The sequence below is a fragment of the Balaenoptera ricei genome, chromosome 12, assembly GCF_028023285.1.
Source record: "Balaenoptera ricei isolate mBalRic1 chromosome 12, mBalRic1.hap2, whole genome shotgun sequence".
Lineage (NCBI taxonomy): Eukaryota > Metazoa > Chordata > Mammalia > Artiodactyla > Balaenopteridae > Balaenoptera > Balaenoptera ricei.
In genome coordinates this window covers 56,955,344-56,980,968 of record NC_082650.1, presented here as the reverse complement: position 1 = coordinate 56,980,968, position 25,625 = coordinate 56,955,344, and the positions used below count along the sequence as shown (strand labels likewise).

Sequence of the window (25,625 nt, the reverse complement as noted above, 5' to 3'; positions counted from 1 at the left end):
AGATTTCTGTGAGACATCAATCCAATCTTTAGGGACAGACTAAGGAAAGGAAGCCAACAGTGGGAACTTAAAAACAGACAAAGAGTTACCTTTGCCCTTTCCATTTCTTTAGCTGCACATAAAACCAGCCATCAGATGTTGTGGTTCTTCTCTCTAATGTCACTAGTATATTGTTTCTTCTGCTTATAATATCTGTAGCTTTACGTATATCAGCTAACCACAAGGTCTTTTCTCCAGTTGCAGTTATCTCCTATTTGTTCCTCAAACCCAAACAATATTTTACGTTTATTTTCTGCCTTCTCTTGAAAAACTCATGTTGTTGCCTATGCACTACACACTCTTCTATTTATAATTTCCACCTTATAGATCAGAATTTAGGGTTAGCACCAAAAAGAGAAATTGGCAACAATTACGAAGCAGAATATTTGCTAGTTTTATTAAATACGATATTGAACTCACCTTGTTTTACTAAGTGGGAATGGTTGAGACAGTCTTTCATACAAGAAGAAAGCATACATCCCTAGGAATTAAGATAGGCAGAAGAAAGGTAACAGAATAGCACACATAGATTTCATGTGTCAGACAAAAATCAATGAGGTCAGTAGCTGAGAGACATAAGGACACGGCCCCTTTCAGTTTTATAATTTCAAAGCAAAATGTTCAAATCAATACCTGATTTCACTGTAGTTAGTGCAATCTTTTCTAATGCAGGATACATACTTATTTTTTTTTGAATAAGTGGAAAAACATTATTGATCAAATATTCGTTCAAATATTGCATACATTAGCATCACCAAAATACTGTATATAGTTCATTTAATGAGGCAATATCTATTGAAGAAAAACATTAATTTATCTGAGAAAAATTATCAAACTCATTCCTGTCCACCAGTCACTAAATATAAAAAATTCCAATTCATAATTTCTTTCATCATAAGATGCCAAGATAACACTAAGAAAATGTGAAGGTCTCAAAAAATTGAACACTTTATTTGAAGTTTAAAACTAGAAGTGCCTAACAATAGAGAGAGATCCATGTAACCTTCATCAGTGTACCCTGCTCCCTTACTATTCCTCCCACTGTTTGTGTCAGTCCTACTGGAACTTACTGTCTCCTGTGGAAATCTTGATTCTCTATGTAGGGTGGTTGAATTTCTAGTAGTAACATGATACTTAGTTTTTTTTAAAGTTTTTATCAACATTTAACAGAGACTTGGTCTTTACAGGAAGTCAGTGAATAAGTACTACATTTACTGGGCAAGTTTTTCAGGATCTCAGAAAGAGAGGAGGCAAAATTATAATCCTTTAGCTCACTTCACACGTGGACTCCAGGGAAGAAACAGAATCTCCATACGATGAGAACTGAACCAAGGGTACAAAATATGTTCAAAGAACACAGAATTTCAAAAAAAGTAAAATGTTAAAAAGGCCAAGGGCTTCCCTGGTGGCGCAGTGGTTGAGAATCTGCCTGCCAATGCAGGGGACACGGCTTCGAGCCCTGGTCTGGGAAGATCCCACATGCCGCGGAGCAACTGGGCCCGTGAGCCATAATTACTGAGCCTGCACGTCTGGAGCCTGTGCTCCGCAACACGAGAGGCCTCAATAGTGAGAGGCCCGCACACCACGATGAAGAGTGGCCCCTGCTTGCCACAACTAGAGAAAGCCCTCGCACAGAAACGAAGACCCAACACAGCCATAAATAAATAAATTAATCAATTTTTTTTTTTCAAAAGGCCAAAAAAAAGTCACAGGGCAACTCATTGTAAAATGCTAAGCTGAGAAAATCTCTAGTTGGACTTGGGTCATTTTTTTCCGTTTTTTTCAGCCAAAATTTTTTCTCCTTTTCTTTTCTCTCACATAAGAGAAAACAAATCAATAGTGCAAGTTCCTTAAATAATCTCATATTAGCTTTTCCTTTATTTACACTTAATTCTTTTTTCCTTGTGTTCTTGATTCTAACGCCCAGTGAGCTTGTATCACATACTTTATATAAGCGCTACCATTGCCAACTAATGATGCTCTTACTGCTCCTCATTCTCCCTGTTCTTCACATATTAGCCTCAGGATAGAGGTAGAAGCATGAAAATAAATCACAGTTTCTTTATGCTTTCATACTTCCATGGACACATAGCTTGTTTCCATATCTTGGCTGTTGTCAATAATGCTGCAATGATCATGGGAGTGCATATATCTTTTCAAATTAGTGTTTTAATTTTATTCAGATAAATACCCATAAGTTGAATTGCTGGATCATAGAGTAGTTCTATTTTTAATTTTCTGAGGAACTTCCATATGGTTTTCCATAGTGGTTGCACCAGTTTACATTCCCAACAGTGCATAAGGGCTCCCTTTTCTCCACATCCTTGCCAGCGCTTGTTATTTCTTGTCTTTTTGATTAGCCATTCTAACAGGTATGAGACGATATTCCATTATGATTTTGAGTTTCATTGCCCATAGCATTAATGATGTTGAGCATATTTTCATGTATCTGTTCACCATCTGCATATCTTCTTTGGAAAAATTTCTATTCAGATTGTTTGCCCATTTTTAATTGGATTGTTTGTTGGGGTTTTTTGTTATTGAGCTGAGTTCTTTATAAATTTTAGATATTAACTCCTTATCAGATATATGATTTACAAATATATTCTCCCATTAAGCAGAGAATGCCTTTTTATTTTGTTGGTTTCCCTTGCTGTGCAGAAGCTTTTTAGTTTGATCTAGTCCTACTTGTTTATTTTTCTTTTTGTTGCCTTTACTTTTGGTGTCAGATCTAAAAAATCATTTCCAAGACCTATGTCAATGAGCTTATCACCTGTGTTTTTTTTTTTTTTCTAGGGATTCTATGGTTTAAAGTCTTAAGTTCACGTCTTTAATCCATTTTGAGTTTATTTTTGTGTATGATGTAAGATAGTGGTCTAATTTAACTACTTTACATGTGGATGTTCAGTTTTCCTAACATGATTTATTGAAGAGACTGTCCTTTCCCCATTGTATATTCTTGGCCCCTTTGTCATAGATTAATTGACCATATATGTGTGAATTCATTTCTGAGCTCTCTATTCTGTTCTTTTGATCTATGTATGTTTTTATGCCATCACCATACCCTTTCATTACTACAGCTTTGTAATATAATTTTAAAATCAGAGAGCATTATGCCTTCAGCATTGTTCTTCTTTCTCAAGATTGTGTTGGCTCTTTGGGGTCTTTTGTAGTTCCATACAAATTTTAGGATTATTTGTTCTAGTTCTTTGAAAAATGCCACTGGAATTTTGATAGGGATTACAATGAATCTGTAGATTGCTTTGAGTAGTATGGACATTTTAACAATATTGGTTCTTTAATTTATGAACATGGAATATCTTTCCATTTACTTGTGTATTCTTCAATTTCTTTCAATAACTATAGTTTTCAATATATAGGCCATTTACTTCCTTGGTTGAATTTATTCTTAGGTGTTTTATTCTTTTTGATGTAATTTTAAGTGGGATTGTTTTCTTATTTTTTCTTTCTCATAGTTATTAGTGTATAGAAATGCAACAGATTTCTGTATAATGATTCTGTATCCTGCAACTTTACTGAATTCATTTATTAGTTTTAACAGGTTTTCGGTGACTTCTTTTAAGTTTTCTATATATAGTATCATGTCATCTGTAAATAGTGACAGTTGTACTTCTTCCTTTCCAATTTGGATGCCTTTTATTTTTTTACCTTGCCTAATTCCTCTGGCCAGAACTGTGTTGAATAAAAGTGGAGAGATAGCCATCCTTGTCTTGTTCATGATTTTACAGGAAAAGTTTTCAGCTTTTCGTCATTGAGCATGATGTTAGCTGTGGGCTTTTCATATATGGCCTTTATTACGTTGAGGTACGTTCCCTCTATACCCACTTTCTTGAGAGTTTTTACAATAAATGGATGTTGAATTTGGAAAATGCCTTTATGCATCTATAGAGATAATCATATGACTTTTATCCTTCATTTTATTAATGTAGTGTATCATATTGATTTATTTGTTGATGTTGAACCATCCAGGCTTCCCTGGAATAAATCTCACTTGACTGTGGTATATGATCCTTTCAACGTATTGTTTAATTTGGTTTGCTAATATTTTGTTGAGAATGTTTACATGTATGTTTCATCAAGGATATTTGTCTGTAATTTTCAATTGGCCTGTAATTGGCATCTTTGTCTGGTTTTGGTATTAGGGTAACGATGGCCTGGAAAATGAGTTTTGAAGGGTTCCCTCTTAGAACTGCATTGGCTGCATCCCATAAGTTTTAGTATGTTGTATTTCCATTTTCATTTTTCTTTATGTATTTTTGGATTTCTATTTTGATTTCTTTGACCCAGTGGTTGTTCAGTAGCACATTGTTTAATCTCCACATTTGTGAATTTTCCAGTTTTCTCCTGTAATTGATTTCTAAATTTCATACCGTTATGGTCAGAGAAGATGTATGATATGATTTCAATCTTCTCAAATATATTAGGACTTGTTTTGTTGCCTAACGTATGATCTATTTTGGAGAATATTCCAGGTGCACTTGAGAAGAATGTGTATTCTGTTGCTTTTGGATGAAATTTTCTGTATATATCTGTTAAGTCCATCTGGCCTACATGTCATTTAAAGCCAATGTCTCCTTATTGATTTTCTGTCTGTATGATCTATCCACTGATGCAAGTGGGGTGTTAAAATCCCCACTATTCTTATATTGCTGTCTATTTCTCCCTTTATGTCAGTTAATATTTGCTTTATATATTTAGGTGCTCCCATACTGGATGCATAAATATTTACAAACATTGTATCCCCTTGTTTGATTGAGCCCTTTATCACTGTGTAATGCCTTTCTTTCTCTCTTATATCAGTCTCTGTACTAAAGTCTATTTTGTCTCATATAAGTATAGCTACCCCAGCTTTCTTCACATTTCCATTTGCAAGGAATATATATTTCTATCCTTCATTTTCAGTCTGTGTGTGTCCTTAATCTGAAGTGAGTCTCTTGTAGGCAGCATACAGATGTGGCTTATCTTTAATCTATCAGCTACTCTATGTCTTTTGATTGGAGAATTTAGTCCAGTCATATTTAAAGTAATTGTTGATAGGTATGTACTTAATATTATCTGGTTATTTTTTAGTTCCTCTCTGTTCTTTTCTTCTTTTCTTGCTTAACTTGGTAGTTTGATGGCTTTCTTGAGTAGTATGCTTTGACTCTTTTCTCTTTATTTTTTTGTGTATCTACTATAGTTTTTTGCTTTGTGGTTACCATGAAACTTACATATAACAACTTATATTTTTAACAGTTCATTTTGTTGATAACGTAAGTTTGAACATATTCTAATGCTCTACATTTTTACTCCCCCATCCCATGTTTTATGTTTTTGATGTCACATTTTACATATTTTTAAAATGTGACATAAAAACTGTCAAAATCTTAAAGAAGAAATAGCAGCAATTAAACAAAAAATCTCTTCTGTAAAATAGAAATATAAAGCGTTTCACTTGGCAAGCATTACTCCAATACTCCACACAAAAACAGTACAAAAAAAAGAAAAAGAATCAGGAAACAACAAAACAACAAAAAAAGAACAACAAAAAATAAAACTATGATGAACATACACATAAAAATTCCCCACAAAATATTAGCAAATAAAATCCATCAATACATAAAATCATTATATACCATGACCAAGTAAGATTTATCTCAAGAAAGTTAGCTGGTTCAATATCTGAAAATCTATCAATAAAGTAACCATATTCACAGTCTAAAAAAGAAAAAGAACATCATCATATCAATTAATACAGGAAAAAAGTTTGACAAAATTCAACCCTCAATTATGATAAACACTCTTGTCAATCCAGGGATAGAAGACAACTCCCTCAACTTAATAAGGGACAGCAATAAAACTCTTAGCAATAAGATACTTAAGAGTAAATTACTTTATACTGTCTTCCTGGTGTCACAAACTATGCAAGGATGTTCATGCTCACCATTCCTATTCAACATTGTACTAGAAGTTTAGACCATTGCCATAAGGCATGAAAAAGAAGTAAAAATCATGCAGATTAGAAAGGAAGAAATAAACTGTCCCCATTTGAAGAAGACACAGTTTTCTACATAAAAAATACCAAGGAGGGGCTTCCCTGGTGGCGCAGTGGTTGAGAATCTGCCTGCCAATGCAGGGGACACGGGTTTGAGCCCTGGTCTGGGAAGATCCCACATGCCGTGGAGCAACTAGGCCGATGAGCCACAACTACTGAGCCTGCACATCTGGAGCCTGTGCTCCACAACAAGAGAGGCCACGATAGTGAGAGGCCCGTGCACTGTGATGAAGAGTGGCCCCCACTTGCCGCAACTAGAGAAAGCCCTCGCACAGAAACGAAGACCCAACACAGCCAAAAATAAATATAAAAATTTAAAAAGAATTTTTTTTAATTAAAATACCAAGGAATCTACCAAAAAAAAATCCTCCTACTATTAATAAGTTGGTTTTGCATGCTTGCAAATAGAGGAATAGAATACACACAAATCATATTTCTATGTGCTAATAATTTAAAACTAAAATGATAATTAAAAAACCTATCTGGTACAGTCTCTCATAAAATAAGGTACAGGCACTGCATGTTTAAAATGGAAAAATGTGATGAAATAAATGAAAGACCTGAATTATGGCGAGACATAACTTATTAATGAATTGAGAGACTCAATCTAGTAGGACATCAATTCTCTACAACTTAATTTATAAAATCAGCAAGGATTCTGTACGTATTTACAATATGAATCTAAAATTTATATAAAAAGCCAAAGTAGACAGAATAGAATAAAATACCTAAAAATAGATATCTGTTTAAAGACTTACTCTGTGTTATTGGTAAAGAAGATAAACACATAGATGAACAGAACAAATCAGAAACAGAATATGCCCAAACAAGTATGGCCAAATAACTTTTGACAACAATGTAAAAGTATTGCAATATATAAATACTAACACTTTCAGTAAATGGTGTTAGAATAATTGGACATATATACTCTAACATAAACTTAGATTTAATTTTTACAATGTATATAAAAACTAACACAAAATGGGTGGTCCATGTCAATGTGTAGAGAAAAACAATAACTTTTTAGAATCAAACATAGGAAAAAGTTCTCACAATCTTGCACAAAGAAATACCAAATTCACAAACTATGAAGATAAAATCCTAATAAATTGAATTGCATTAAATATTATAAAGCTTTTACTCTCCTAAAGACTATGTTAAAAATGAGAAGCCAAGAAACTTTTTTTTTTTGCAAAGAACCTATATGACAAAGGAATTGTATACAGAATATGTTAAACATCCTCAAAAATTAATAGAAAGAAAAAATTATAAAGTGAAAGAGTGACATCAATGAAAATGAAAGTACAAGGCTCTCCATAAATTCTCTCCTCCATAAAAACAGTGAGAAAACTGGCAAAAACTGTCACAATGAACTTTGTTGAAAATCTGGAAATTAACCAAAGGTTTGCAGCAATATGAAGAATGTTTATGCAAAAAAAAGTCTGTATTCTCTGACCATAAAGCAACAAAAATAGAAATTAATCTTCCAGTCTCTAAAACTACCTGTTCTTGAATAACATTTTTCTAATAAGAAATGAAAATACTAGACAATGCAAAGTAATAAAGGTGGGTAATTTATGCGGCAAAACTCATGAGAAGTGTCAAGAATTACGAGCAGTGATTAAATACGGAAGGATCATGAAAACAAGCTAAATATAAAACAGTTTATCAGAAACAGTAAAAGTTTTTATGAAAACAAGCATAATAATAAAGCTTAAGGCAGAAAGAAATGTATTAGTATAAATAAAAATAATTGAAATATTTAAACACTATTTATCCCTCCTTCTACAAATAAAATTGAGTAGGAAATTTTAAAAATACATTCTAATAAAAATTATAAAGGTGATTTAGTCAAAATTATGGGGGTATTATTAAATAAAATGTATAATTCACAATTATATTTTAATAACTTGAAAAGTCACTATGAAATTAACTACATGATTATAAATTTTAAACTAGAATAAAAAATAACTATACTAATAGAAATACAATTAAGCATGGAATTAATTGTTGAAGAATAATTTCCTAAAATATTTAGCTCCATTTGCTTCCTTAGACAAATTGTTTCTATACATTTAAGTATAAGCTACACCAAGATAAGGATAAATCACACAGAGGCTTAAAGTCAATGAATTAATCATATGGAATTAGTAAAACAATTATATCAAAACTTGACATTTAGTCTGCAGAAAAGTTTTCCAAAGGTATCTTCTTCTAAACTGTTAACAACAATCAGAGATACCATTTTTGGAGCATTTACTGTGTACCATACACAGTGTTAAGACCTTTATTCATATTAACTCCTTTAATCTTCATATTTATCCTCTAAAAATAGATGCTATTCTTATCCACATTTTATGAATGAAACATTTGAATTACAGGAAAATGAAGTAGGTTGTCTATAGTCATAAAGTGGAAAAACTAAATGGATTATGAACCTAGAAAAAATATGGTTTCAGAATTCATGCTTTCATCACCTGTGATTGTTCATCTCATTCCATGTGTTAACTTGGCTATGTTATGACACCCAGATATGTGGTCAAACATTATTCTAGATGTTTCTGTGAAGGTAATTTTTAGATGAAATGAACACTCAAATCAAGATGGCCTTGTCCACTCAGTCAAAGGCCTTAATAGAAAAAGATGCCATTTCTGGAAAAAGAGGGAATTTTGCTGGAAGACTGCCTTTGGACTCGAACTGCAGCTCTTCTCTGGGTCTACAACTCACCAATCCACCATGCAGATTTTGAACTTTCCAAGCCTCTGTAAATGTGTGGGACAATTCCTTAAAATCTCAATCTCTCCCTTCCTTCTCTCTCTCTCTCTGGGTCTCTCTCTGTTTATCTATGTCTCTCTTTGTCTTTATCTCTTTTTCCTCAGCATCACTGTAGACCAGGGTTGATGTATGTTATGCTGCTCTGAAATTAAGCTCCCTGTTATCAGTGGGAATGAGCATTTCAGAATAGCTCAGACTAACTGGCAACACTTAGTGGTAAGAGGTACGTACAATGAATGTGATGGATAGCAAAGACAGAATATAATCCACAGCAACCTGACCTACAGGGATCTGTGATAATTTGAAGAAAACATGGTGCTTCAGGAGGCAAGACGGATGTGGACCCCATACAAATATTTCCTGACATGTAATACCAGAAAGAACTCTGGCTGTGCCAGTTTTCAGATGTAAACTGCTTCTGAGACCTAGAGCTCATTGGTTTAATGGGAGGCTGGGTCACCTTGAAGAAAGGCCCTATAATCCCACAGGAAGCATATACCATACTGGTCAATAATTTTTCTCCAAAGGAGCTGACAGCTGTTTCTCATAGTAACTAAATACTGGGAAAATTGAATACTCAGATCTTCACAGGGATATTGGATGCAGAGTTTAAGCTGACACTGAACTGATACCAGGGAATCCAAAAGTCATGAGCCCTCCTCATCCCTTCACCCCCTGTTTAGAGTGATAATTCAAATTCCAGTCCAACTCCATCTCATAATTTTTCCAGTAGGTCTGTTGACCTAGGCTATTTCTATGGTCTCTGAATGCATGATCAAGATGAATATAGGTAAGTGCTCTCAGAATCTCATTTTGTTTTCTTGACTTGTGGATTTCAGAGCCATTATTGTAGAAAAGGCTCAATAGAAATCCATGATACCTCTTACCCCTACTCAAAATAGAGTACCAACAGCAACACTCAGTGAAATGGCACAGTACAGTGCAAACTTTACAAACCTAAAGGATGCAAGGATGATAGTCCCTGTCATATCCCCACTTAATTCAATACTTTGGCCCCTGAAAAAGCAGATAGATTAAAGCAGATGACAGTGGTGTATTCTAACTTTAACCATGTGATAGCCACAATCATAGCTGCTGTAATGAATGTAGTATCTTACTGAAACATATCACACAATGCTGAACCTTGGCAAATGACTATTGGTGTGTTATGATCAACCCCAACCCAGAATGGGAATCAGAAGCCATTTACAATCCTTTAGGACAGACAGCAGTACACATTTACTAGCCTTAGAGCTATATTAATGTTCCTTTTCTGTCACAGTAAAGTATGAAGAAGGCTAGATCCTGCAGTCAATGTACAGAACATCATGTATGTCATCCATATTGACAAAAACTGAATCAATTTTGGGACTTTGAGTAGGTCAATAGCAAGAGAGGAAACTGTATCCATTTCAAATTATGGTACTAAGTAGTACTGTCACTTGAACCATATGGCTTTGTAGATGCCATGATGCTAGAAAAACATCTACAGAAATCAGGGCACCATGTGGATATTTATAGCACAGACTTCTGGGATTCTCAAGCAGTGTCATGATTTGTGCAACTGAGAATTATTCTTCAATTCAGTTATTGGATCTATCATAGACTCATAAGCCCTTGACATTAGCCTTGAGTCTTTCGGTGACTAGAGGACATGAAGATGCCCACAATGAAATGCATATTTTCTGAAATACCAGATAATAAGTTTGAGTAGACTTAATACCAATTCATCATACAATGGAAAGAGAGTCTTTGAGGTATAGCTCAGGCAATTAGAAAGGACAAAGTATATTACATAAATAGGTGTCCTAGACTCACATGTCATCTATATCTGTTGCATTGATATTTATCCCTCACACTTTACAGGTAGTTCCCTAAGACCAGATATCAAAGGAGGAAAAATTCTAGGTCCATTTAATGGCTAAGTTAGTTCAATATATTGGTGTGAACTAAATATACTTTTTCAACATTATTGGTCTGGAACCTAGGAATGGAAATAACAGCCCCTCTCAGTGACACATTGGGGAATTTATCCCCACTATTTTAGACTGTATTAAAATTTTATTTTTGACTTAATTCTTAGGTTTTAACTTCTTGGGGCTTTGATTTGTTGGAGACAGGCTTTTCTACTTGGAAATACAGTAAGGGTTCAACTAACCTACACCTGGTTACTTTGGACAGTTTGCACCAAAAATCTGAAGACAGACAAATTATTCCTACTTTGATAGAGGTAATTGACTCTGATTTTCATGATGAAATAGAGCTGTTGCTATTAAATCAGGAGAAGGAAGAATATGGCTGCATCTCCAGAGATTTACTGGTGTGCTTGTGCATGCTTCCATTTATGGAGATAACCATAAAGAGAAAATTATAAGCACCAGGAACTGGCAACAGCACAGTTACCTTGGAGAAAGAAGTCAGGGTCATCTTACTGGGCAAACTACTTATTAGCAGAAGTACTGACTGAGGTTGTAGGAAATCCAGAATGAGAGGTAGAAGAGAGAGATGATATATATAAACTATGGCCACAGGATGAACTGCATACAGGAAACTAACTTCTCAACGGTTTCTTCAATTATCCTCTTTTAAAACTGCAACTGGCTACAAGCATCAGTGAATCAGTAAGTAAAGAGAGTGGATCTGAATTTTGCAAGAAGTGAAATGTAGCAAAACATAATTACTGATGGTTTCCTATTCCAAATACTGGTATGTATCCAACTAAAAGCATCTCTGATGGTGAAAATTTACGGTCTATAAGTGCCTAAGAGCTGACAATCCCAGGAGAAGCCCTCAAATAATGAAGGAAGGAGGTGATGGGTAAATACCACAACTTTTTTGACTTTAGGTGGGATAATTCTGAGGTGAATTTTATAAGTCTCTCCGAGGGTCACTAGTGGGATAAAACCCTATTTTTCCAATGTGTTAACTTAATTACTATCATACCCTTGAATGACTATATCACTCCCCTAGTTCCTCACTGTGCTCCTGAGATGATTTCTAAATAAATTATTTGCTCTGTACATGTCATTTTGGACTAATAGGCTTAGAAAACCATCAAGTGAAAATGTCTCTCTAAAAAATTCTTCGGAAGATATAATTGCTATAGGGAGCATGGTCTACCTAGAAAACTGAGAGAGTTGAACTCCTTTTCTTGAAATTTTGTATTAGATTGGATTAGATTAAATTCCCTTGACTTGAAACTGAAACTCTATCTATAGAGGGATAGAGATATAATAATTGTTGACCTATGAAACAAAAGGAAATCAACCTAACCTTCCAAAATAATGTTATTAAAATGTCCAGAGATTAGATAAATATACGCAAATATCTTTATGCATTAAACAGAAAATTTAATGGAAAATGATTCCCCATTTCAACAGCAGCACCAACTATAAAATACCTAGAAATAACAGTAAAGAACATTGTTTAAGATCTATATAAAGAAAACAACACAATTTTATTATTACAAAAAAAGTCTAATAAATTTGAGTTAGGTATAAGGAAGAACCTATATTTCAGAATGGGTGTTCATGGTGTATGTGAATTGTAGTTTCACTATATAATAAAACTTAAGGTTACCAGAAATCTGATCATTAAGACTTGAATGACTGGCCAAGAATTTTGGATTTTAGTTTGGCATCTTGGGAGTGGGTTTGATCATTTCTGAATTTTAGAAAGGTTTGGCATTACATAGTCTAATTTGGAATATCAAGAAACTACAGTAGGTAAAACAAGTTCTATGTGACAATTACATAATTATTATTGGTATAGATACTAATAAGAGAAGACTTTATCAATACTAATATGAGAAGCTGATAATAGAAATATTATTTTAAGAAGGCAAAATACTCTGTTTCAATTTTCCTAAACCAATATGTGTGTGTGTGTGTGTGTGTGTGTGTGTGTGTGTGTGTGTAAAATGTAAAATGTAACCATTACTGACTACATGGCTTTTTCTCTAAAGCTCATAATGGTCAGCTCTCCAAATATATTCTATGGCTCAAAGACTACAATCAGTCTTGCTATGGCTGTTGGTAGTTCTGATATCCAGAATAGCATGGGTACCCCTGCTTTAGCAGAAAACTGCCAATCCCCTCAGTATCTGTCAAGATCTCAGAACTGTTTTCTCTTCTCCTGATGTGATTATGATTTTCTTTAAATTGGGGTAGGTGGAGATATGTTACCAATGAAGAATTGAACATTCTACTTCATTCCTCACTAAGAATTTCACTTTAACACCATCTTTGCACATTAAAAACTAAAATAAAATCCCTTGAGGGTAAATAAAAGATATCTGGGCAGAGATAAAATGTAAAGCATTTGAAGATGATTCTAAAATTGGGGATTATGTATATATATAAGAAAAATCTGGTGCAATGGCAATAGTCCCTTTGAACTTGCATAGAATAGATAATTTTTAAAAAATTTTAATGAATCAGCAAATTAGATTCAATTTTCCAGATAGTCAACAAACTAAAGCAGCACTTTCCACATTGTGTAGCTTTCTTAGGTATACATGTGATTAATACATATAACACCAAATCAGAAGCGTCCATTCAATTATTAGCTTTTGTGATACACTGAAAAATATTTTCCATAGAATAACATTTGAAAATTTTAAGTCTCTTTGACTATTTTGTTTCTAAAAAATAAATGCCTATATTTCTGCTCTGACATGTAAATAGTGTGGATGTTAGCACTTCCATCCTCACAATAAAAAATGCTAAACAAGCTGAAAAACAACTCAGAGAATTGAGGTCAAAGGGCAAGCTGCTGCCCAAAAACCTGAATAGACTCAGATATGGAGAATCACAGAAAATCACAACTTACTTGGAGCAGAAGCCACTTCTGGCACCAGTACAAGTAGGCAGGCTTAAACTATAATTGAAGAACTGCTGGCAGCTCAGTGTGGAGTATCTTGAAAGTTATGACCTCTGGGGATCCCAGTGTTAGGGAGGCCACCAAAATTCCATGAGTTTTACCTTCGGGATCCCCACCAGCTTCTCACTATGAAAAAAAAGAAAGGAAAAAAAAATCCCTTAGTTCTTCCTGTGTATAGTCTTGATTACCATAACTTTATAATAAGATTTGAAAGTGGGTACTCTGAGTCTTTCATATTTATTTTTCTTTTCTTTTTTTATAAATCTACTTATTCATTTTTGGCTGCGGTGGGTCTTCGTTGCTGGGCGCAGGCTTTCTCTAGTTGTGGCGAGAGGGGGCTGCTCTTCGTTGTGATGCACGGGCTTCTCACTGCGGTGGCTTCTCTTGTTGCAGAGCACGGGCTCTAGGTACATGGGCTTCGGTAGTTGCAGCAGGCAGGCTCAGTAGTTGTGGCTCACAGGCTTTAGAGCGCAGGCTCAGTAGTTGTGGCACATGGGCTTAGCTGCTCTGCGGCATGTGGGATCTTCCCGGACCAGGGCTCAAACCCGTGTCCCCTGCGTTGGCAGGCGGATTCTTAACCACTGTGCCACGAGGGAAGCCCTATTTTTCTTTCTGAAAAGTTGTTAAGGCTATTCAAGGTCCAAAAATATGGTGGGAATTTGATTGGAATTCCATTGGCTCTATACATCAAATGGGGAAGACTAGTATATCAGTGATATTGAATCTTTAAATCCATCAATCACTTCACATACTTAAAATTGTTCGTTCCTGTGTTGAGAACTTTTAAAATCTAGTCTCTTAGCAATTTTCAAATATATAGTACAGTATTGTTACCTGTAGTCATCATGTTGTACACTACATCCCCAAATTTTATTTATAACTGGACATTGTACATTTTGACCACTTTCACCCATTATCTTACCCTAACCCACACCTCTGGCAACCACCATCTTGATCTCTGTTTTTATTCATTTGTTTTTTCAGATTCCATATATAAGTGAGATTATGCAGTGTTTGTCTTTCTCTGACTTATTCCATTCAGCATAATATCCTCAAGGTTCATCTATGTTGTCGCAAATGGCAGGATTTCCTTTATTTAATGGCTGAATAGTATCTAGATCTATATATATATATATTCATCTGTTAATGAAATTGTTTGTTCTATTCTTTTTTTATGAAAGAGTGCTAGCAACACTTCCTCCAGATTTCTAAAATCATGGTGGAAGATGGAAGTTCATATACACATTTTATTTAGTTTATGAATCAAGATTGAAACATTAATGTAGCTCATCATCCACATATAACTGGATTCAATAAATTTTGTCTATTAGGATAATTTTTCCTTTTGTTTACTTTTATATGTAATTTATTCCATGAGTTTCACTTATATTGCTGTAATATCTTATGATTTGCAAAATAGGAAGCCTAATCTTAAAATATTCCTGTATGGTAGTATTCCCATTTTAGATGAAGAAACTGATGCTCAAGGAGGAAAAATTTTTGACAAAGTTTACCAAGAAAATATACACTGAAGTTTGAAAATTAGCTAGTGCTTCCAAAATCCATGTCATTGTTCCATACTTATTCTGTGTTTTATGTAACAGTGCACTGTAAACATTATAATAAAAATGAAGATTGAATACATAACATGTTTATAAAATTAATATATAGTTAACAATTAGACTTTATATCTATGTTATGAGTGCTTTGGGGATATAAAACTCTTCATGGATAAGAATAATCTAATCTAGATATCAGAATACTATTCTATGTATCATGAATATGGGTATCAAGCATGATATATTTAAATGAATCTCTATCAATGTGAAATACTTTGTCATTGACAAATGATGGGCTATATGGGAAATTAGTATTTAGGAAATAAAGATATAATTTTAAAAATCCTTGCTTTCTTACTAGGGGAAAAAAAGGTTGAAGTAAACTGTAATATTAAATTATTTTAAGAATTAAATAGATTACTAAAAATAAAAAACGGAAATATTTTCCTAGAATTTTATTCTGAATGTTCTTCTAAATTGAAAATATATTACTGTGCTAGATATCAAGCCTCCAAGAAAAGTACTTAACAGTTTCACATTTCACTGACTAGTGTTTGAGATAGTTACTTTAAATCATAGCAGGATATGTGGAGTTAAATGATTTTATCTTGGCTTAAGAATTAACCAACAGCTGAGCACTTTACCTGCAATCTCATTCAATGTGATTTTAATGGACTAGCTCATGGTGGGAAAATGCCACCACAATTAAAATGAATCTCTTAGGTTTATGAATCCTTGTAGAGACTAACTCAAGAAGGATATCAACAGAGGTTACAAAGAATATTTCAAACTTGAAATTGTCTGTAATACTCTGCATCTGTGACATTTTTTATAAACTCTTATAGTTTATTATATTTTCTATTTTAATACACAGTAATCATCAGCTAAATATTACGTGTGTATTTTAACAAGTGCTATAGACCTGATGTTAATGCTCTTACCTTGAAGAGGATTATTTGTAGTTCAAGGCTTTAAACTACTCTCTAATGTGTAGAATTCTACACTGAATAGTTTGCCCAAGTGTTCCGAAGCATTTGACTGTGCAAGATATTGCCATCATTAGCATCAAACTTCTGGATCAGAAACAAAAACCACAATGCCCTATGTTGTTCATCTATGTTGTTGCAAATGGCAGAATTTCCTTTGTTTAATGGCTGAATAGTATCTAGATTCAGCCATTAAATAAAGGATTCTAGAATTAACAAAATCATTGAGGCAGGTTCTAAACAATTTTTTTCTCACTAAAATTTTAGCATTATTTATTTCAACAGAGTGTTTAAAATTGTTTTAATGGCAGTGGTGTTGAGAGGATTAATAGATATGATATCAATAGATTTAAATGAAGAAGTGGTTGAAAATTTATAAAGATTACCTTGGTAATAACACAAAGGCAGGAAAGACAATAAAGACACGTTGCTAGAAGTCTAAATCTGAGTTATCCTAAGTATTTAATTGGAAAGATACTTGAGACTATAAAGATAGCAGGTCTTGGACTAGGATAAGAAATGAGGTACAGAATTAAAGGAGGTACTCTCAGATTCTTGAAAGTGAGTGCCTCCTTAAATTTTGTGTCCTAGGCTCTTGCCTGGCCTCACCCTAGTCCTGAACAAGAAAAGTTGAATTAAATACTACACAGATTTCCCAAGTTTGGATGTTTCAAAGGACTCACGAGGCTTCCCAAAGCATACTCACATAATGCTCTTTATTTAAAGGTGAAAGAATCAATAAGACATAACAATAGAAAGAGAGTACAGGCAAGTTTTGGAGGTCTGAAATATATTCAGGTACAATCTCCCCAGAATCCTTAATGCACATGGGTCAGGCTTCAACATCAGTTGAGCCATCAAGATCTGTGCAAGGAACCTGGGTCTCATGAGCACTCAAGGCAGAAGTAAGGAAGGGCGATTACACATGTCTGGAAATGTAGTTAAACATTGCCATAGCTCATAGGCTATACCAGGTAAAAACCATCAGTAAACCAAGCCCTAGGAGTATCTAGGAGATTTTTAGACTTTAAACTACGCATGATAAATCCCACAGTGCTTCTCTTGTTCAAAGCCAACCTCCAGTATCCCCAGAGATAAGGATAGAATTTTCCCAGACCAGCTGAAAATCAGCTCTATCCTACACATACTCCAGTATGACTCCCCTGACCTTAGGGCTTCTATGCAGAAACATTTTAACAGCGGCCAGCAGGATTGCAAATTAGTTTTAAACCAATCTTAAGCATGCAAGAGAGATCTTGATAGTCCTAGATGTGGCCCAAGGCTTATGCCAGGAATAAATTAAAGTAATAATAACTGACTACAGGAATTTGAATTCTCTGGACACTTATCAAATTTTGGCTTTTCATTACTTTTGGTCCCTTCTTCATACACACACCTTTTACATGTACTACTGAAAAATTCCAAATTTGAAAAACTGCATTATGCTTAGCTATCTGCATTATGTTCAAGGTTGAGCATTCAGTGGTTTGATCCTTAGAACAGGTTTCTTTGGAAAATGTTTCCAAAATCATATGTTATCTTTGACCTCTTGTATGTATTTATTTGCTTTTTTAGTAGGTAAAATGAAAATAAAGAAATTAACCATAACCAATTTAAAATGGTTAGTAAACAAATAGGGTGAAACATTTAGATGAAATAGCACTCTTTGTAAGGTAATAACATATGTGGAGAGTTTAAATGCAAAAACAGAATGCCATGAGAATTTCCATATTGTTTATGATCCCTGATTTCCAATATGGTATATGTAAAAATACTCTGAAAAGTATTTTTATGCTCTTCTCTACATCACTAAGACAAATTAATGAAGACACCACATTCCAATTTTGAAAGTAAAATATAACCAGTATGATTGAAAATACTCTGAATTTATATTTTATTCATAGACTGTCTTAAGAATTATTTTTATAAGCATCTGTTCAGACATATTTTTACTTTTTATTAACATATTCATAGAGTAAAAAAAATTTTCTGTCAGGAAAAGTTTTATCGCATAAATGTATAGCATCAAAGTACACATTTACTACTTAAATTATAGTGAGGTTACTAAAGCAAAAATGTAGACATGGAAAAATGTTTTGAAATTACATATTTCTATAAAGTTATTTAAAGTAATTGAAGTAATTCTTCAACATTAAAATGATAATTATTTTGTTCATTTAAATAAAAGACTGCATAGACACATATATAACATGATGGAAAATTTCATTGATATTAAAAAATCAGAGTATAATGAAAAAACTACAGAAATACACAAAAACAGTAAATTATATTATAAATTCCTGGTGAATGATGTCAATAAAACCACAGAAATGTTTTGGAATCAGGAGGATTTGAAATGACTCACAAATGTGTAATAATGAACTACTCTTAGACATAACTATTCAAACACTAAATATGTACTGCTTAACATCATTTATTATAATTTTAATTTAAAATTTTTACCATTTTATTTTAAACATCATTGTCAATATTGGGTAATGTCTTATTTAAAGATGAAAAAATCTTTAAGTTTTATAATTTTCATTAAAAATTTGAATCTAAATTACATAGCAGAGAAAAAAATTGGAAAGGTTATAATTAATTTTTTTCATGAGATAAAAGTATTTCTATTAATGTTGGAAAAAATTTAAATAGAAACTATAATATGTTGATATAATTTTGAATTATCTGAGTTATTTTATTTAAATAGTGCCTCATTCTTTCTCAGTTTACTAGACTTAATTGTTGGGGGACTTCAATGGAAGAGGAAATTATGCATATTATCCTGTTAAGTAAAATTAAAATGTATAACATAATACTATTTCTGTCAATGAATTTTAGATACTTGGTAGTTCAGGTTTAGTAGCAACATATTAATTCATCAGTTTTTTAAAAACTTTTCTACATATTATTGCTTAACATCTGGAAAATATTTAAAATCTATCATAGTAAATATTGATATCTAAGAATGTCTTTTAAATTTGTTACAAAAAATCTTTTGTGTGCCTCAGTGTGTTAGTTTTATTATGCCCATGAATAGATTAAATCTGTATACTTAAAATGAAATTAAAGACAAAATGGTACAGAACTCCTGAACTGTGGAGTTTTTAACTTTATAAACTACCAAACATGCAAACTGCTATCAACTGCCTTTTGTATATAAGATCTGTAAAAACTGTACTCCTTATAATAAAGCCCCAAATCCTCCTCTCTATGACTAGGACAAAACACTGAATTGAGACACGGTTAATGTATTAATTTGATGAATAAAATTTATGCTAATCTCACTCAATTTTGACCTGCGGCCGCTTGCGGAGACATGGAAGAGGGGGCAAGAAAATCAAGAAACCTGGAATTGTGTTGCCATTTAAATGAGTATTCCTAAAAGGTGAAAATATGGAGACGAGAAAGCCTAGGTGAAGGTGACAGAAAGACCTGGACACAGTGGTGCTATCCCTGCCAAGCGCGCCAAGCCCCACGTACTGCTGAGCCAGTACCCGGAGAAGGAAGTGAAGCGCTGAGGTCAGTTAACGTACAATATGTACCAGAACACCTGACTGCCTCCAGTAGTAAGGAAATCCTGCACTTCACTGATGGTGCAAAGAGCCCACCAGCTCTCCAAGCACGATGCCATGACTAGCCTGTCTGCCTACAATGTCCGGCTGGCCTGGTGGGACAAGCAGGACACCATCTCAGGTCCTATCCATGACACTGTCTCCATCTCCCACCTCCAGTATGATGCCTTGCACCTGGTGAGACTGAAGAGCCCAGGACCCTGGCATTCCTTCAGCCCGAGTCTGTCTGTGGAAAGTTCCAGAGGCCTCAGGGAAGGCTCCGTGTCCGAGAGCAGAGTGGGGCCTGTGGACCCAGTTGCCTGGTGATCCTGGCTCCCATTCCACCAAGTCTTCCACATACTTTATGTGGAGTCCACCATGGACTTTCAGGGCAGAGCAATATTGGAAGGGGTCTCGATACCTACCACCACTTCTGTCCCATCACAAAAATGACAGGTTTTCTCACAAAAGTGAACATTAGAGGACCCCACGAGGCTGAAGCAGGCACCTTCCTAAGTAAGTGCGTGCACAGGCGGCACCTTGCCTGGCCTCCTGCGTGTGGACGTCGCAGAGTGCCCTGACCACCAATGAGAGCGCTCAGAGCGCTGGACCCCTAGCTGCTGATGGCCTCTGCACTGACGCAGTACACCCAGCTTTCCTCCCAGGAGACCCAGCAGTTGGCTGCCCTGGGGCCCCAGTACCACAAAGGGCCTCAGTCCAGAGTTCGCCATCCACAAGCGGCAGCTCAATGCAGACAGCCACAAGTTCCTGCTGCTGTGGCTGAGGCCCCTTATCCCTCAGAAAGACAGCCAGCACTTGGAGGACTTCCTGGAGACCATCAGGGTGATGGACGGTGACCGCATGCATCATCACGGTAGGGGTAAGGCCTGGGCACTTTGCCGTCCCCACCCATTCCCTTAGTCTTGGCCCATCCTTCCCAGGAAGAGGTTCCTGTGACCTCTGTGTATCCACACTTCCTATCCCTGGGCTGGGCTGGGGGCTGGGTGACAAATTCCAGGCACAGGTGTCCCTCTGCTGTTAAGGAGCACTTCTATATTGAGAAACAATATATAAAGCAATATAAAATAACTCATTTATGATCATATTAAGCTAAACTTTGCAGATATTTTCATTTCCTGCTACATTGACTGAATTATTCTTTCTCCTGCCACCTCATTTTAGAAATCCTTCCTTATTACTCACATCCTCCATAAAATATTTTGTAAAGATACAGTGCTACATATTTTTAATTAATTTATTTGTTCAAGAAGAATTCTTTGGATACCAGTTATGTGTGAGGAGGGTTCATGTAAGAAAATTTTCTGATAGTCCCATAGGTAATATCACAATTTTGGAGAAATATATATTTTGTTGACATGTTCATTGCCGAAAAATGTAGATATCGGCAGTAAAAATTCTTTATTTCCAAGTTAACTGACAAAAAATCAATGAGATTCCTAAAGTGCAGGGTTTTTGGTAGAGGTAGAGGGGTGATGTTATAGTGAAAGCTTCCTAGGCTTATCAAAAATTATTGTACTAGTCCTGACTTTGCATCAATTAATACACGAACAATAGAAAGTTCTAAATCAGACTTTTACATCAAGAAATAGTTCATTGCACTATGTAACTAAACATTTTATTATTGGTTCAATCTATGATTAACACCAGAAGAGATTCCACAGAGTGGAGTAGGCATAAAGTATATCTACTCTTCTTTGCTGAGATTCCTTTCTACATCAGAAAATTTGTGAAAATTTATCATCAGAAGAAGATGGGCCCTTTACTGATACTTTCATTAAAATCTACTAAGGATTTTCTTTCCTCTAAAATCAAGCCAAATGGCTTTAAGAGAGGCAAAACTGTTATTCCAAATGGGCACTGTGTGTGTCCCTCTCCACAAAAGGCCATTCTCCAAATTTTGCAAATTTCCCTGAAGGCAAGGAAGGTCATGGCTTGGGAGAAGTGACAGATAAATGAAATTCATAACGAGGCTCCATACTCCTATGCCTTTACTCAAGACTGCTAGAAAATTATGTGACTCATTATCCTCTCTTACACAGGGCATTCTTGTTTTTATCTATACTCTTCACTTGTACTAGCAGATCCCCAGATTTATAAGTTTGAAAGAGATAGAAAGCTGAGTAAAACTGCTAGTTTTTTTTAGTTTATAAACAATTGTTGTTTCTTCTTCTGATATTACTTTCAGTAGATAATATCACGTGCTCTGGATACATTTCTTTCAGATTGAAAAAAATAAATACTTAACAAACACACACAGAAACATATATATATATATACACACATACATACATAGATATATGCACATGTGAGATAAATTTCTATTTCTATATGGTTTTGGGTTAGGAACCTTGTTTCTTTAATATTGAAGTGTTTCCTCTGTAACTGTTTCTTTTATATTGTCATTTCAAGTAATCTAAAGTACTGATTTTCAAAAATTCCTCTGGGACAACACTAAACACACCAACATTTGAATTATAGGGGTCCCAGAGGAAGAAGAGAAAAAGAAAGGGTCTGAGAAAATATTTGAAGAGATTATAATTGAAAATTTCCCTAACATGAGAAAGGAAATAGCCACCCAAGTCCAGGAAGCAGAGAGAATCCTATACAGGATAAACCCTAGGAAAAACACACCAAGACACATATTAATCAATCTAACAAAAATTAAGTTCAAAGAAAACATATTAAAAGCAGAAAGGGAAAAACAAAAAATAACATACAAAGGAATTCCCATAAGGTTATCAGCTGATTTTTCTGCGGAAACTCTGCAGGCCAGAAGGGAGTGGAAGGATATACTTAAAGTGATGAAAGGGAAAAACCTACAACCAAGATTATTCCATCCATCAAGGATCTCATTCAGATTCAATGGAGAAGTCAAAAGCTTTTCCAACAAGCAAAAGCTAAGAGAATTCAGCACCACCAAACCAGCTTTACAACCAGTGCTAAAGAAAATTCTCTAGGTGGGAAACACAAGAGAAGAAAAAGATCCACAAAAACAAACCCAAAACAATTAAGAAAATGATAGTAGGAATGTACATATTGATAATAACCTTGAATGTAAATGGATTAAATGCCCCAACCAAAAGACACAGGCTCACTGAATAGATACAAAAACAAGACCCATATATATGCTGTCTACAAGAGACCGACTTCAGACCTAGGGACACTTACAGACTGAAAGTGAAGGGATGGAAAAAGATATTCCATACAAATGGAAATCAAGAGAAAGCTGGAGTAGCAATACTCGTATCAGATAAAATAGACTATAAAATAAAGACTGTTACAAAAGATAAGGAGGGACAGTACATAATGATCAAAGGATCAATCTAAGAAGAAGATATAACAATTATAAATGTTTATGCACCCAACATAGGAGCACCTCAATACATAAGGCAAATGCTAACAACCATGAAAGGAGAAATTGACAGTAACACAATAATAGGAGGGGACTTTAACACCCCACTTACATCAATGAACAGATCATCCAAACAGAAAATAAATAAGGAAACACAAGCTTTAAATGACACAATAGACCAGATAGATCTAATTGATACTTATAGAACATTCCACCCAAAAGTGGCAGAATACACTTTCTTCTCAAGTGCACATGGAACATTCTCCAGGATAGATCACATCTTGGGTCACAAATCAAGCCTCAGTAAATTTAAGAAAATTGAAATCGTATCAAGCACCTTTTCTGACCACAACGCTATGAGATTGGAAATCAATTACATGAAAAAACAAAAATACATGGAGGCTAAACAGTGAGCTACTAAATAACTAAGAGATCACTGAAGGAATCAAAGAAGAAATAAAAAAATACATTGAAACAAGTGACAATGAAAACACGACAACCCCAAAACGTAAGGAACACAGCAAAAGCAGTTCTTAGAGGGAAGTTCATAGCAATACAATCTCACCTCAAGAAACAAGAAAAATCTCAAATAAACAATCTAACCTAGAGAAAGAAGAACAAAGAAAACCCAAAGTCAGTAGAAGGAAAGAAATCATAAAGATCAGAGCAGAAATAAATGAAATAGAAACAAAGAAAACAATAGCAAAGATCAATAAAACTAAAAGGTGGTTCTTTGAGAAGATAAACAAAATTGATAAACTCTTAGCCAGACTCATCAAGAAAAAATGGGAGAGGACACAAATCAATAAAATTAGAAATGAAAAAGGAGAAATCACAACTGACAATGCAGAAATACAAAGGACTATAAGAGACTACTACAAATAATTATATGCCAATAAAATGGACAGCCATGAAGAAATGTACAAATTCTTGGAAAGGTACAACTTTCCAAGACTGAACCAGGAAGAATTAGAAAATACAAGTGGACCAATCACAAGTAATGAAATTGAAACCATAATTAAAAATCTTCCAACAAACGAAAGTCCAGGACCAGATGACTTCACAGGTGAATTCTATCAAACATTTAGAGAAGAGCTAACACCAATCCTTCTCAAATTCTTCCAAAATATTGCAGAGGGAGAAACACTCCCAAATTCATTCTACGAAGCCCTGATCACCCTGATACCAAAACCAGAAAAATATATCGAAAAAAAAGAAAATTATAAACGAATATCACTGATGAAAATAGATGCAAAAATCCTGAACAAAATACTAGCAAACAGAATCCAGCGGCACATTAAAAGGATCATACACCATGATGAAGTGGGATTTATCCCAAGGATGCAATGATTCTTCAATATATGCAAATCAATCAATGTGATATACCACATTAACAAATTAAGGAATAAAAACCATATGATCATCTCAATAGATGCAGAAAAAGCTTTTGCTAAAATTCAACACCCATTTACGATAAAAACTCTCCAGAAAAGGGGCATAGAAGAAACCTACCTCAACATAATAAAGGCCATATATGACAAACCCACAGCAAGCATCATACTAAATGGTGAAAAACTGAAAGCATTTCCACTAAGATCAGGAACGAGACAAGGATCTCCACTCTCACCACTCTTATTCAACATAGTTTTGGAAGTCCTAACCCCAGCAATCAGAGAAGAAAAAGAAATAAAAGAAATACAAATTGGAAAAGAAGAAGTAGAACTGTCACTATTTGCCGATGACATGATACTATACATAGAAAATCCGAAAGATGCCACCAGAAAACGACTAGAACTAAGCATTGAATTTGGTAAGGTTGCAGGATACAAATAAATGTGCATAAATCTCTGGCATTCCTATACACCAGAAACGAAAATCAGAAAGAGAAATTAAGGAAGCAATCCCATTTACCATTTCAACAAAAAGAATAAAATACCTAGGAATAAACTTACATAAGGAGGTGAAAGAATTGTACTCAGAAAACTGTAAAACACTGATGAAAGAAATCAAAGATGACATAAACAGATGGAGAAATATACTATGTTCTTTGATTGGAAGAATCAATATTGTGAAAATGACTATACTACCCAAAGCAATCTACAGATTCAATGCAATCCCTATCAAAATACCAATGGCATTCTTCACAGAATTAGAACAAAATATTTTACAATTCATATGGAAACACAAAAGACCCCGAGTAGCCAAAGCAATCTTGAGAAAGAAAAATGGAGTTGGAGGAATCAGGCTCCCTGACTTCAAACTATACCACAAATCTACAGTAATCAAGACAGTATGGTACTGGCACAAAAACAAAAATATAGATCAATGGTACAAGATAGAATGGCCAGAGAAAAACCCACACACATATGGGCAGCTAATTTACGACAAAAGAGGGAAGAACA

The 25,625-nt window shown here is 34.5% G+C and overlaps 1 pseudogene; it reads left to right on the top strand.

The window, feature by feature from the left end:
* Positions 1 to 20,431, top strand: part of LOC132376095 (cerebral cavernous malformations 2 protein-like) — a 68,018-nt pseudogene extending 47,587 nt beyond the window's left edge.
* The last annotated feature ends 5,194 nt before the right edge of the window (positions 20,432 to 25,625 follow it).